Below are 12,765 nucleotides of genomic sequence, written 5' to 3'. Positions count from 1 at the left end.
TCCCCCTCTCTATAACAAAGAGGAGAGTGATATCTTATGATACGAGGAAGCTGCCCTTTTTCAGAAATGCCTATAGCAGCAATAGACGAATAGCAAGTGAGATTGTTTCTGCTCTTCTGCAAATTTTTTGGCTGCTTAGATAGAGCATTTTTCAGACTCCCTTGACTAGTCCATGCACACCTTTACTAAGGTGGTTGTCAAGCATAGGGAACAATTGTGTTCTTTTTGGCTTCCTCTGTCTCCTCGACAAAGAAGACTGACATTATTGCATATCTCCCCTTACATTCTTTACCGGATATGTCAGCATCAGGTACGATAATGCAAGAGGTTGAGAAGTGGAAACCATATCTTTGTTGCATGCTTGCTCTCAAACATTTAGGCATACACAACCAAGGCAGCAGCTACTTTTGCAGTTAATGCAAATGTCAAGGCTCCCCCCCGCTGCAAATTTTTGGTTGTAAAATTATTTTTTACCAAATGTTTAAGTGAATTTTAAAGTTTTTGTCAGATTTTTGAACAGTTGATGTCTTGTGCCTTGATTTAGGTTGTGAAGTTTACATTATCTTAATTTTTGAGAAAGGAGAGTAAGAACTAGATTAGTCGTTAAAATTAAATCTATATACCCAAGAATTTTCAAGACACTTTAAGTTATTGGCTACTATTATGGGACATAAGTTGAAGTACAGAAGTCATATATGTTTATTCAAGGGAGCCTTTGTTGCCATCACTATTTGACTGCATGAGTGTTAGACACATCAAGGTACAGTATGTGAAGGATGAATTGTGATTTATTTTTAACAGTAAAAAGTGGTAACTGGTTTCAGGAGTAGACTATTTAATGATCATAAGCCTCCCAAACCCTCCTCCGTGGATCTGTCATTGGTTATCTAATATCGCTGTTGATAATTATTTGTATTTTTTAATTTTTTGAAAGTGTATATCAAGAAAAATCAACCCAAAGATCATATTAAAATTGGTAAGTAAGATTTTCTGAAAAAATACTTTACTGTAGTTCACACCATTATGGAACACAACAGAAAATGTTCATTTACTCACCTTTCCAATTTGGGAACATATTCCTTGTAGAGCCAGGGCAACTGGGTGAATTTGCAGAACGTGCCAAGGTACAGTATCATAATTAGGTTTGCCGTACACAAGCTTATTGGCATTTAAGCACTTTAGAAATACTACCAGTTTTGTAACAAGTACATGATGACATTAAAAGGAAAATTAATTAACACAACTTTCTTTTCAGAGCTTCACTAAAGACCCACTATGAAGTGCTAGGAGTGAAAGAACACTCACTGCCAGTGAAATTATGGATTCTGTCATTCACCTGTCAAACAAGGTTTCTTCAGAGTTTGTGTTATGGCTTCAGGGTTATGTTCATAATCCCTACATTTTTGGGAAGGTCCTTTTTCAGTACTAATATCCTGTGGTGATAAAAAAAGAAATTTATGTATTGGCTTCAAGGTTATGCTCATAATCCCAACATTTTGGGAAGGTCCTTATTCAGTAGTACTAATATCCTGTAGTGATAAAAAAGAAAATTTTTTTGTGGAAGAGGTGGTGGCTAAGGTTTCATTTTTGTGAGCTGTGAATTTGGGTTTTGTTTCAGGTATGGAATTGATCATTTATTTTTTATATTGTCATAAGTTAGTGATAGAACAAACCTATAGGGTTATTATTATTATTATTATTATTATTATTATTATTATTATTATTATTATTATTATTATTATTATTATTATTATTATTATTATTATTGAGGAAGGAAACCCTCTTTTTAAGGTTTCATTGAAAAACAAAGGCTGCATTAGTAGAGTTTTATATATAAATTTCAATGGTCATATTATTTTCCTTTTCTGTGAGACAAATTATTCAGGAGCTGACAGTTTGGCTTTCAGTTCAGTTCAGTCCAACTTTGTGACAAGGTAGTTGACCAGTGGCAAGGAGGTGAGAGGAGGGAGTAGCATCCCACTCAGCCTGCTGTCAGTCCCAACTCCTTTTGGCTGTTGCCAATGATGCTGCTGTGATTAAAGACTTTGACTAATGATGAAGCTTTATCATAATGATGGTTTAGTGTGGCAGGGATACTCTTAACAAAAATTAACTCTTTAATGTGTTTCTCTAGCTTTAGTAACCCGTTTCTTTGAAGGAGTTTCTTGTATAGGACTTCACCGTATTTTAAAAATTATACAGTGGCTTTTACAGAATACTAACTTTTGTTTTTTCCACAAGGCTTTAGGTTTGTATGCTAGAGTAATACTAACATTTATTATGAATGTATATCATGCTTCCTTTTCCTTCAGTGGCAGATTGTCTATTGTATATGATCTTCTCTAGAGGGGTGGTCTCAGTATTTTGGACTGCTTGAGATGGATGGCAGCCTCTGGGAGTCTTCTCATGGGGTTATCCCTCATGATTTCTCATGACTTTTCCCGACTTTTGTAAAAGAATGCCAACTTTTGATCGCTGCCTAAGACTGAAGGAGAAACTGTAAGTTTAGTCAGTAATGTTTGTGACCAGTCTTCAGCAAGACTTCTTCAAAAAGAGATTTAGATTAGTTTCTTCTTTATTTTGCTGATCCAGAGGCTGCTTTATTTTTCTCTTTATCCTTAGAGGATGACGAGTGGTGGGGACAGGATTTTGTTGATTGGGCTGGTTGTCCTCTTGGTATTCTGAAGGAAAAGGCTTTCTCTTCCAACTCTCTCTAAGTGCTTGGGAGATGATTAGATAGTATGGTAGTACCCCAAGATAAGTGGGAACTAGCTTTAATAGAATACCTAAATCACAAAGCAGGAGACCTGCCAACATGTAAAACATACTAAGGAAGCATGATGCTTCCAAATGCCAATAGGGCATAATGTACAATATTGCAAAAACAGCATACTTAATTAAAACAACATCATTCATTAATGTTAGGAAAATAAAACAAAAAAAAATTAATGCAGAATGCTAAAAAACACCAAATTACATTACAGAGAAGTGGGCATAGTCCAACTCATTCTTTATGCAGTACTGTAAACCTAAATATGCCTAACCTAAAGCTGGCTAATGTCAGAGTAACCAGCTTTTAGAATTGAACTAGGCAACAGTCAGTCAATTAGAGGAAAGATTTAAGCAGCACAAAATGATACAAAGGTAAAAAAATGAACACAAGTCTTTGGATAGACAGGAACTGTTGTTTTCAGAAAAATGATGGTGTAGTTACAGTACTTACAATTAGCCCTTGTGATCTGGAAGGCTGTATCAGGCAATGGACAGCTTATCTGCCAAGGTATAATATTCACACTTTTTTCACAATAAACGAATGAAAGACATTAAGAAAATTAGATAAGAAGTTGTGGTGATCATACATTTCAGTGAAGTCATGAGAAATCTCAGCTGCTTACAGTGCAGAAGGTATGTGACAATTGAGGCAGATAATTTATGGGTAACAGAGGCTTAAGGTAGCACTTGCTCAATGCTATTGCTAATTTCTCTGTTAAATAAGAGTGTAGTGTCTGAAGACCTTTAAAGACAAGCAACTGGGCATACTTGAGTGATTTGGTTGTGATGAAGTAAAGAGAATTGAATGTTGAAATCAGCTGTTTTGTTTTTAATACATTTGGTGGTGAATAATTTTGTAAGTGGGTCTTGTGAATAAAGTACTGTCATATTGAATAACTACTAAAGAGCCATTAATATTAGATGCATATTGTCAATTCCAGTTCGAAAGTTTGTTCTTATGTTTCAGATTTTCAGATTAATCTGCATATGACTTACCATTATACAAGAAAGATCAGCAGACCGTAGTTGTTATTGCAGTGACAAATTTACAACTACAGTACTGTACCATCTTAAATATCATAAGTTTGAGCTTTGCAGTGGTTCATATTTGAGAGGAGAATTGGTGTGCAATGGATTCATGTCATCTACATAAACTCTCAGCAGACCGTAGTTGTTATTGCAGTGACAAATTTACAACTACAGTACTGTACCATCTTAAATATCATAAGTTTGAGCTTTGCAGTGGTTCATATTTGAGAGGAGAATTGGTGTGCAATGGATTCATGTCATCTACATAAACTCTTATCCCATGTTATAGATGAGGTTTAGATGATTGATTTGAATTAATAATTTTTCTTTGTAGATGCATCCAGATGAAAGACTGGATCGTCCAAGAGTGCTTGAAGACTTTGTTTTATCAACGAAGCTTATTCAGTCTTGAGTAGGTCTCATGAACGCTGAGTGTACAATGCACAGTTAGTATATCAAGAACATGCAAAAACCTGTTATCCTGGCGGGACAGTGACAAATGCACCCTGTGACAGAGTGTAGCATAACATTGTCTTTTTAGATTTGTTTTCAGAAATGTACCAGTTGTTGTTGTTGTTGTGGTTCCCCAGACTTTGTTATGCCAGGAAGCCTGCACCGCGCAAGAAGGACACCACGCTTACTGGATCTGACCATAACTGTGTGGTAGTGTGGATGTTGTGTTGTTGTCTAAGGGCTGCCAAGTTAGGGCAATCTACTAAGAGATGTGTAATTGTGTGGGGACTAACTTGGCAGAGTGGACATATGTCTGTTTGGATGTTGTCTATGCGGTGTTTGTAGGTGTTTAGTGATTGGTGATGACCACAGCGAAGTCGAGTCAGGTGTACTCTCTCCAATCTTGAGAGCTGTGTTTCTGTACTGCTTATGTTGGGTGGGGGTGCCAGAGTATTTTGTTGTTGGGAAGGTTATTAAGTGCTTGTCTGGTGAGGTGAGTATGGATGTGCTTTTTGTTTTTGTGTGCTGTTTGTGGGTGGTGGTATAGAATTCAAGATATCTGTATAGTGTCTGTGTGGTGTATTCACTATTTGCCTGTGTGTTGGAGGGTGGTCGTGAAGGTAATAGCATGGGCTGTTTGTGTTGTTTATGACCGATGCCAAGAATTGTGTGCCTCTCATGTCTAAGTGTTGCCTGATGGTGAGAATCTTGGTTTCGGCGTGTAAGTGTTCTATTGGTGTGGATTGTGTACTGCCAAGGATGATTCTCAGAGCTGTGTTTTGTATTATTTGTAGTTTGCTTAGTTGTGTGTTGGATATGGCAGGGTGCCAGGCTGGGCTGGCGTGGTTTATTATGGAGCGGATGTATTGTTTGTATACTGTGATGAGCGTTTCTTTTTGTTGTCCAAATGTTGTGCCTGTTAGTGATCTTAGTGCATTTAGTCTAGGTCTGCATTTCTTGATGATGTTACTGACATGTGGAGCAAATGACACTGAAGTGTTGTATGTGACTCCTAGGATTTTTGTTTCGTGTGTGTGTGGAATTGTGGTGTTGTTCAGCGTTGCTGTGGGTCTGTACTGATGTTCTTTGTTGTGACTAGTGAGTAGTGTACTTGTGGATTTTGTTGGTGCTACCTGTAATCTGTTTTGTGTGAGCCAGTTTTCAAGTTGTGTTATGTAAGTCTGTACTTGTGTGGAGCATACGTTTTTGTCTGCATGTATTGATATGATTGTTAGATCGTCTGCATATGAGATGTATATGTTGTTAGGTGGTGTTGGTATGTCATGCATGAATAGGTTAAAAAGTGTTGGGCTTAGGACGGAGCCTTGTGGGACGCCGTTCGGGAAGTTTCTGATTTTGGATGACTCGCCATTGTAGTGTACAAATGCTTGTCTGTCTGTTAAGTAATTGGCGAGCCAGCGTTTGGTGTTGTTGTGTAGTGTGGTGTTGTAAACTTTGTTGATGAGAAGTGGTCTAGAGATGGCGTCAAAGGCTTTACTTATGTCTATTGTGATTAGCAGTGTTCTTTGTGGTGGGCATCTGGAGTTAATGCCATCTTGTATTTTTTGTGTAAGGTTGGTGAGTAGCGTTGTTGTGGAGTGGTGTGGTCTGTAGCCATGTTGAGTGGGTGACAGTGGTATGTGTGGTGTGGTTTTGCGTAAGATGAGGCGTTCTACTACTTTTGATGGTGTGCAGAGTAAAGTTATAGGTCTGTATGAAGCTGCTTGTGTAGGTGTTTTGTTTGGTTTTAGAAGTGCTATTATTTTCCCCAGTTTCCAAATGTGGTATAATGCAGTGTGCGTATGAATAATTGGCTATGTTTGTCAGTGTTTGTGTGCCATGGGGACCTAGATGTTTTAAATGAATGTTTGAAATGTTATCGATGCCCATGGCTGCAGAGTTTTTAAGTTGTTTAATGATTCTAGCAGTGTCTTCTGTTGTGGCTAGTATTACTGTGTAATCTAATGGGAACTGTTGTTTGCGTCTGTAGATGTGTCTGTCTTCTTTGTATTTGCGTAGGTGGCTGATTTTTGCATAGTGGTTTATTAAGATGTTGGCTTGTTGTTTGCGTGAAGGGATCTTGTCAGATGTGGTGATTGAGGCGTGACTTTGAGTGTTCCCACTGTTTGAATTGATGAGACTGTTGATAGTTTTGTGTAGTTTGGATGGGTTGGTTCTGTAGTCTAGTGTACCTTGAAAAGTTTGCCAGTTCTCTGTCTGTTTTTGAGTTAATTTGGTGTTTATTTCTGTGTTTTAAATCATGTATGCGATTTGTTGTGATTTGTGTGTGTGGGGTTGGTGTATTTCTTAAATTGTTTCGTTCTGTTATGAGTCTGTTTATGTCAGGCGTGAAGTTTGGGTTGTAGTGTTTTCTGTTGCCTTTAGGAACGTTTCTTTTGTCTGCATTGTTTATTATGTCGTTGAATTGTATTGTTGTGTTGTTTAGTGTCTGTGATGATGTTATGTGTGTGTGGTTTAACTCCTGGAAATGAGCCTCAGTGGTTTCCAAGTACTCATCCCAGGCGGCGCGCTTATAGTTAGGGATGGTGTGTCTTGTATGTGAGAGTGTCATGTGTGGTTCGGAGTGTTATTAAAATAGGAAGGTGGTCTGATGATAGGTCTGTTTGTGTTTTCCATGTGATTGATGGTTCTATGTTGGGTGAGCAAAATGTTATGTCTGGGGAAGTGAGACTAAAGTTGGCTTGGTGTGGTATGTGTGTGTGCATATCTGTGTTGTTTAGTATGTATAGCTGATCTAATTGTGTTGAGATGTCTGTGCCTCTTTGTGTGATGTCTTGATGGGCGTACCAGTCTGTGTGTTTGGCATTGAAATCTCTTCCCAGAAGTATATCTGGGAGGGTATTCAACGCCTGCAGTCTAATTGTGAAGTTTGCTGGTAAACCCGGTGAATATTCTGGAGGGATGTATGTGTTGATGATTGTGATTTGTTTATTGTGCCCTATTTTGATATTAAATGCTTGTAGTTCTGTGTGTCTGTCTACTTGTGTTAGTGTTCTGATGTACTGCGTTTTTCAATGTAGGATATGTTATGGTGTATGTATGTGATGAGGCCTCCGCCTTCACCATGTTGTCTGTCTTGTCTGATGGCTGTGTAATTTGGTATGTTGGGTGTTTTATGTGTGTGTTTCAGTTTTGTTTCTTGAATGATGGCTATGTGGATCTTTTGTTTGTGCATGAAATGTTTTAGTTCAATGTGTTTGTTGTGAATGCCGTCAATGTTTAATTGTAAGATGTTTATGTTGCGGCGATTATGTCTAAGTGTGTGAGTGCGTGTATTTAGTGGTGCATTTCTGTGGGCGTTAGGTGAGTGTGTGCTATGGGGTGTTGGGGTTTGTGGGGATGTTTGATTTGTAGGAATGGGTGATGGTGTTCTGGGATTGGAGGAAAGTGTGGTAGATGTGGGAGATGGTGATCTGTGTGGTGTTGGTTGGTTGGTGTTTTGTTGGATAGGAAGTGCTTGTTGTGTATTGTTATTGTTTGTTTGTGTGTGTGTGTTACGGCATATGATGCACTTCCAATGTACATTGTAGTCTTTTAGTGTTCTCAGTGTGGTGCACTGAAGGTGTACCCACCCACCACACAAGTTGCAGTGGACTGATCCACCCCCGGCGCGAGAAGCTGTGACTCGTGTGCTGCAGATGGGACATGTGTAGGGGCCTGGGTTTAATTCTATGTCACCGGCTAGGATTAATTGTAGGGATATAGTAGCCGGGTTACCATATCCCTTCAGAGAAAAACTGGAGATCCAGTTGCGCGGCGCCACCCCAGGCGCGGTACCCTGCGGAGCATTGGGGAGCCACTCCTCCTCTTCTCCCCTCCCTTGTCTTCGCAGTGGGGTTGTATTGTGGACGTTTGATCCAGGCGGCCGTCGTTCCACCGCCGTCTGGAGAGGTCCCACGACGATGACGCGTCCACTCCGGAACCAGAAATGTACCAGTATACAGTATCATTTAGGTGTAAACACTGTACAGTATAGCATTTTTCAAAATGATTGATTCTAGTTATTCTCTGATATTGAAATTTTCACATCTTGGTGCTTCTTCTTGGTATTTTGAAGTCGTGTATAATTTGTTTAGGTTTAGAAGTCAGTCTGGTGATTTGGCCAAATTTTAAAAATTATTTTGCACACAGATTAATAGACATTTGGTAAAGAGTACATAAGGGTAAATATCAGAACATTATATGTCTCATGATTGATTTAATGCTAACCCTTTGAGATTATAAGGGATTCCAAACATTGTCTCTTAGTATAAATCACACTGAACACGAGTGAATATTGCAATGTTTTCTGTGTCTTACTCATTGTAAAACAATTTTTCATGGTGTAAAGCTGATGATGGTGTCACTGAGCAGCTGAATACCTGTCCCTTATTGTAGTATGTTCAATAGAAATGTCAGTTCATCTGGCTTTTTAGTAGACATGGAGAAGCTTCTGCAACAGCATTATCATCATACTTTCAGTTCAGCTTGCAAAGCAGTTGGGTCATTAGTATTCAAGTTGCTCATTTTTCCATTAGTTTCTCCAGCTTTGAATTAATTGAAGAAATTTTGTAAAGTTTATCAGTTTGATTTCATGAATGTAATTAGGGGTGTAGGTAAGTGAACTGCAGTGTTTGTAAAGTACAGCTTACTGTGAAAAAATATGTGGTTAGTTGTTTTCACAGGAAGGCTACCACCATATTTAAGATGCTCTTATATTGCTGTTTTTCAGTTGCTGGTGACATTATCACCATCATATTTTTTTCTATCATGTCAGCTTTTCCTTCTTTCAGTGAGTCCTCTTCATTCCCTTCCACCCAGTGCACTTTCTGCCTAAACTCCCTTTGGTGTAAGTCTTCAGTAAGTTTCACCTGTTTCCCTTTTCCATGGTTTCCTCGGTCTTACTATATGTCTTTTTCCTGCTACTTCTACATCTGTTACCTTTCTGAGTAACTGCTCCCCATCCCCTCCTTCACATGTACAGGTTGCCGTGATCTTTGATATCTCAGTGTATTTTGCTGCTGGACAGTGTCTCTCTGCCACTTATTAGTATTATATATTTCCGCGTATGCATTCCATAGTCACACGTTTTCAATGTGCATTCTTACATTCCATAGTCACACATTTTCAGAATCTCCATTTTCCATGTCTGACCCCATCTGCTGCATGGTTGGTACAGGCCTCAAGTAACCATCTGAAGTCTGCTCTCTCCATGTGGGATATTTTTATTTTTAGTCTAGCCATCTCGTTCCATTTTATTTAGGCTTCAGTTACTCTTTCCGTTCTGCCCTTCAATCATTGCTTCACAGCCTGTGTTCCTAAAGTAACAGATATGTTCTGCATATTCCAAGAACTGTCCATTTACCACTACGTGGTTCTCTGCTTTTTCTCTTCCCCCTTCCTTTTTATGATAGATTTCAAGCATCAAAATTTCTTAATTCATGTATATTTTGTGATCCTGAGTATCAGTTGTATCTTTGCTGGGCCACTCTTTTACCATTTAAGCATTTCCATAAAATCTTCCTTACATTCTGCTGATCATCAGTAGGTCATCCATATATAGCAGCTCACAAAGGGCACCTTTTCTGCCTTTGCAGCTTCTGCCATTACTCACAATACACAGCAAAGGCCAAGGGCTGATCTGTGATGATTGCCAACATTAATCTCAAATTCTTTTGGTACGCCTGCTGGTGTGTTTTCATTAGATTTTGTGTGATGTTAAAGAGTTATATTCACTAGCTTATTGATCCATTTATCAGGTGTATGAATGATTTCATATTGCAGTATACGCTAACAATCAGATATAGTAAAAAGCTAATATTGAAGAATTGTGGTTAGTAAGAGCAGGAACTTTATTTATTCTTCGACAGTAAGCTTGTAATGTTTCCATGGCTTCAAAGGTTATGTTAGTTATACTGTAAAATTATAATTAATAATTAGCCTGTAAGATACTTGGAACTGTATGCTCATATATACACTTCTTTTTCAGTGTGTTCCATGATGATTCATTATGGGAATCAAGAGACAAGAGCAAGGACAAGAAATACAAAAGACCTTATTATGGGATTAAGGGGGTTCATCTTCCAAGTAATTACATAGCATTGGGTGTTATCTTCTTTGCACTTCTTGGAGGAATTTTACATTTTTATATAGCAATTTAAGTAAACTTATGTCTTTAAAATTAGGCCATGAATTACACTGCATATGGTTAGCAAAGATCTGATGGAGATGTTTTATGAAATATGCTTCAGTGCTAAACCAGTACAGTACACTACTTTCAAATAACCTTTTCATGCATGTGAGTGAATTCCAGACACTTCATAACTAGAAGAGAAAAGATGGTAGATACTGACAGCTTACCTGGCTACCTTGGGTTCTTTAGTGACCAGTGGGATTGTTTGTTATTTTTAAGTACTGTTCAGGAGCCATTTCCAACCCCCTGTTTGGTGTTAGGCTTAAGACCACAGCTGTTTCAAGGGCAAAAGTACACTATTGTTGAGAGCCAACTCTTGCCAGGAAAGAGCAAATACTGTACCATGTATCACATCCAGACCCATAAAAGTAGACATAACTCTGGTGCAGGTTCAGAGCCACACCAGGGATGGTAATAAGCTGAGGTTAGAAGCCATGTCCAGTCTATGAAGGCAGGCATGCCAGTAATTCCGTATTCAGATGTGCCATTCATGGAAATTGGATTCAAAATTTCATAATCAGGACTTGTGGTCCAGTATCAGAGATAGTATCTTTATTTGTTTACTTGTAACTATACTAATATATTTCTTTCACATTACTCTTTATTTTTAAATTTGCGACCTTGTCCATATTAGATTAATGTTATTCTCTTATTTAGCAAACTTTGTAAATTAGATTCTTTCATGCTATTGAGTTAAATTTTCATACAAACTATTAGAATTTTTCCTGTGAACAGCATTCATTTTTGGGAAGAGTTAAGAGGAAATATATTGTGAAATATATTGTAATTGTTTTGTTGGCTGTTATGTTAATGTTACTTTTTACTTGCATTACAGTACATAATTTTCTTTTTATGTCACCTTACTTAGGCTGTGGGCTGTTAGACATAAAAGCAGGCAGCATGATGGCAAGACAGTTACTTGCACATTTGCCTCATCGATAGTGGCAGTTCATCATAGTCATTACTTTTACTATCCCATTTGTTTATAAGCAGCTGAGAAAACCATTTTAATTGTATTTGATGGTGAAAGTACATGGTTGTCATGGTCTCACCCCACATCTCACTCCTAACAGCTTAACCCATCTTATTCGTGGTCTCATTTTATGCTTGAATAAACTACAATTTTATAATTTTTACTTTTTTTTTTTTTTTTTTTTGCAGCAATGATTTTATCATCATTCTTAACATAATTTTTGAGTCATTTTCATATATATTTTCCTTTTCAGGTCCCAATTTGCTGTAAGCCAGTTGGATAAAAGGGATAGAATTGCAAGTCAGACATACAAAGTTGTAAGAGAGTGGGTGCTCAGTAATGGTAACAAACTACAGAAAGCTTTGTTACTGGAAAAAGTGGAAGGAGCTAGTCAAAAAAATAAGTAGGCAGTGTGAAGTCTGAATGTATGACCAAATATCAGTGAAACCTGTTTTCATCTTGACGCCTAGGTCTCTTCACAAAAGGTTTATTAGTAATCACAATAGTGATATCCTGTGTTACATTCAGTCATTAGGGTAGCCATATAACAGGTTTTTGTTAAAATTATATACAATAGGTTGCTGTGTTACAAAGAGTATACAGTTTTTGCATTTTGTTTAGAGTAAATGCATTAACATTTTTCATTTTAAATGAATGACTATGGAAGTTTATGAAGGTTTTGTTATAAAAGAAGTCATTTCTCTATTGATTATTCGTGGTCATTTTGTATTGGACATGCAAATTGCCATTAAATATATAAATTTAATTTAATGTTCTAAACCAGCGGGTTTGGTAAATATGTACTTGTTACAAAATTTTATTAGTAAAAAAAATTGAAGATAATGCATACCTTGGCTTGAAAGGTGAATTAATTTACAAGATAAATGCTTAATCCCAGCAGCATGTACTGTACTTGTAAAATTGTGAAAAAACTGCATAACGTGTTGTAAGTATACATGATGTAATTATCTTCTTAGGTAAATAATACTACTTTCACAAGTATGTTATGATAGCTGTATTTTTCTAATACTACTACACAGTGCTTAATGGCATGTGATGGTCTACGTAAATACTTCTGTTGATATAAATAGAAATCATGTGTTCATTGACACTGATCTTGTTTCTCATACATAGAATCTTTTTTTGAAAATGCTGTGCAGGAAAATTGTTTATAATATTACAGTACTGTCTTCATATAATAAATTATACTCAGAATTTCCATGAGACTTGACTAACCTGTAATTTTATTGTAAATTGGTTTCTAAATTGGCTTCTCAAGTGTTTTCAGTTTAAATGGATTTATTTTTGTTATACATTGTCATCAATTAAAGTTACCAATGCAAAC

The 12,765-nt window shown here is 37.3% G+C and overlaps 1 long non-coding RNA gene across 1 annotated transcript; it reads left to right on the top strand.

Annotated features, from left to right (window-relative positions):
• Positions 1-1,251: 1,251 nt before the first annotated feature.
• Positions 1,252-12,637, top strand: LOC136852437 (uncharacterized). The gene is made up of 4 exons (XR_010857137.1): positions 1,252-1,348; positions 4,136-4,247; positions 10,244-10,341; positions 11,674-12,637. It is a non-coding gene; the product is annotated as an uncharacterized lncRNA (long non-coding RNA).
• Positions 12,638-12,765: the final 128 nt, after the last annotated feature.

The sequence above is a fragment of the Macrobrachium rosenbergii genome, chromosome 25 (genome assembly GCF_040412425.1).
Source record: "Macrobrachium rosenbergii isolate ZJJX-2024 chromosome 25, ASM4041242v1, whole genome shotgun sequence".
In the NCBI taxonomy this organism is placed as follows: Eukaryota; Metazoa; Arthropoda; class Malacostraca; order Decapoda; family Palaemonidae; genus Macrobrachium; species Macrobrachium rosenbergii.
This window is presented reverse-complemented; position numbering and strand designations above follow the sequence as displayed.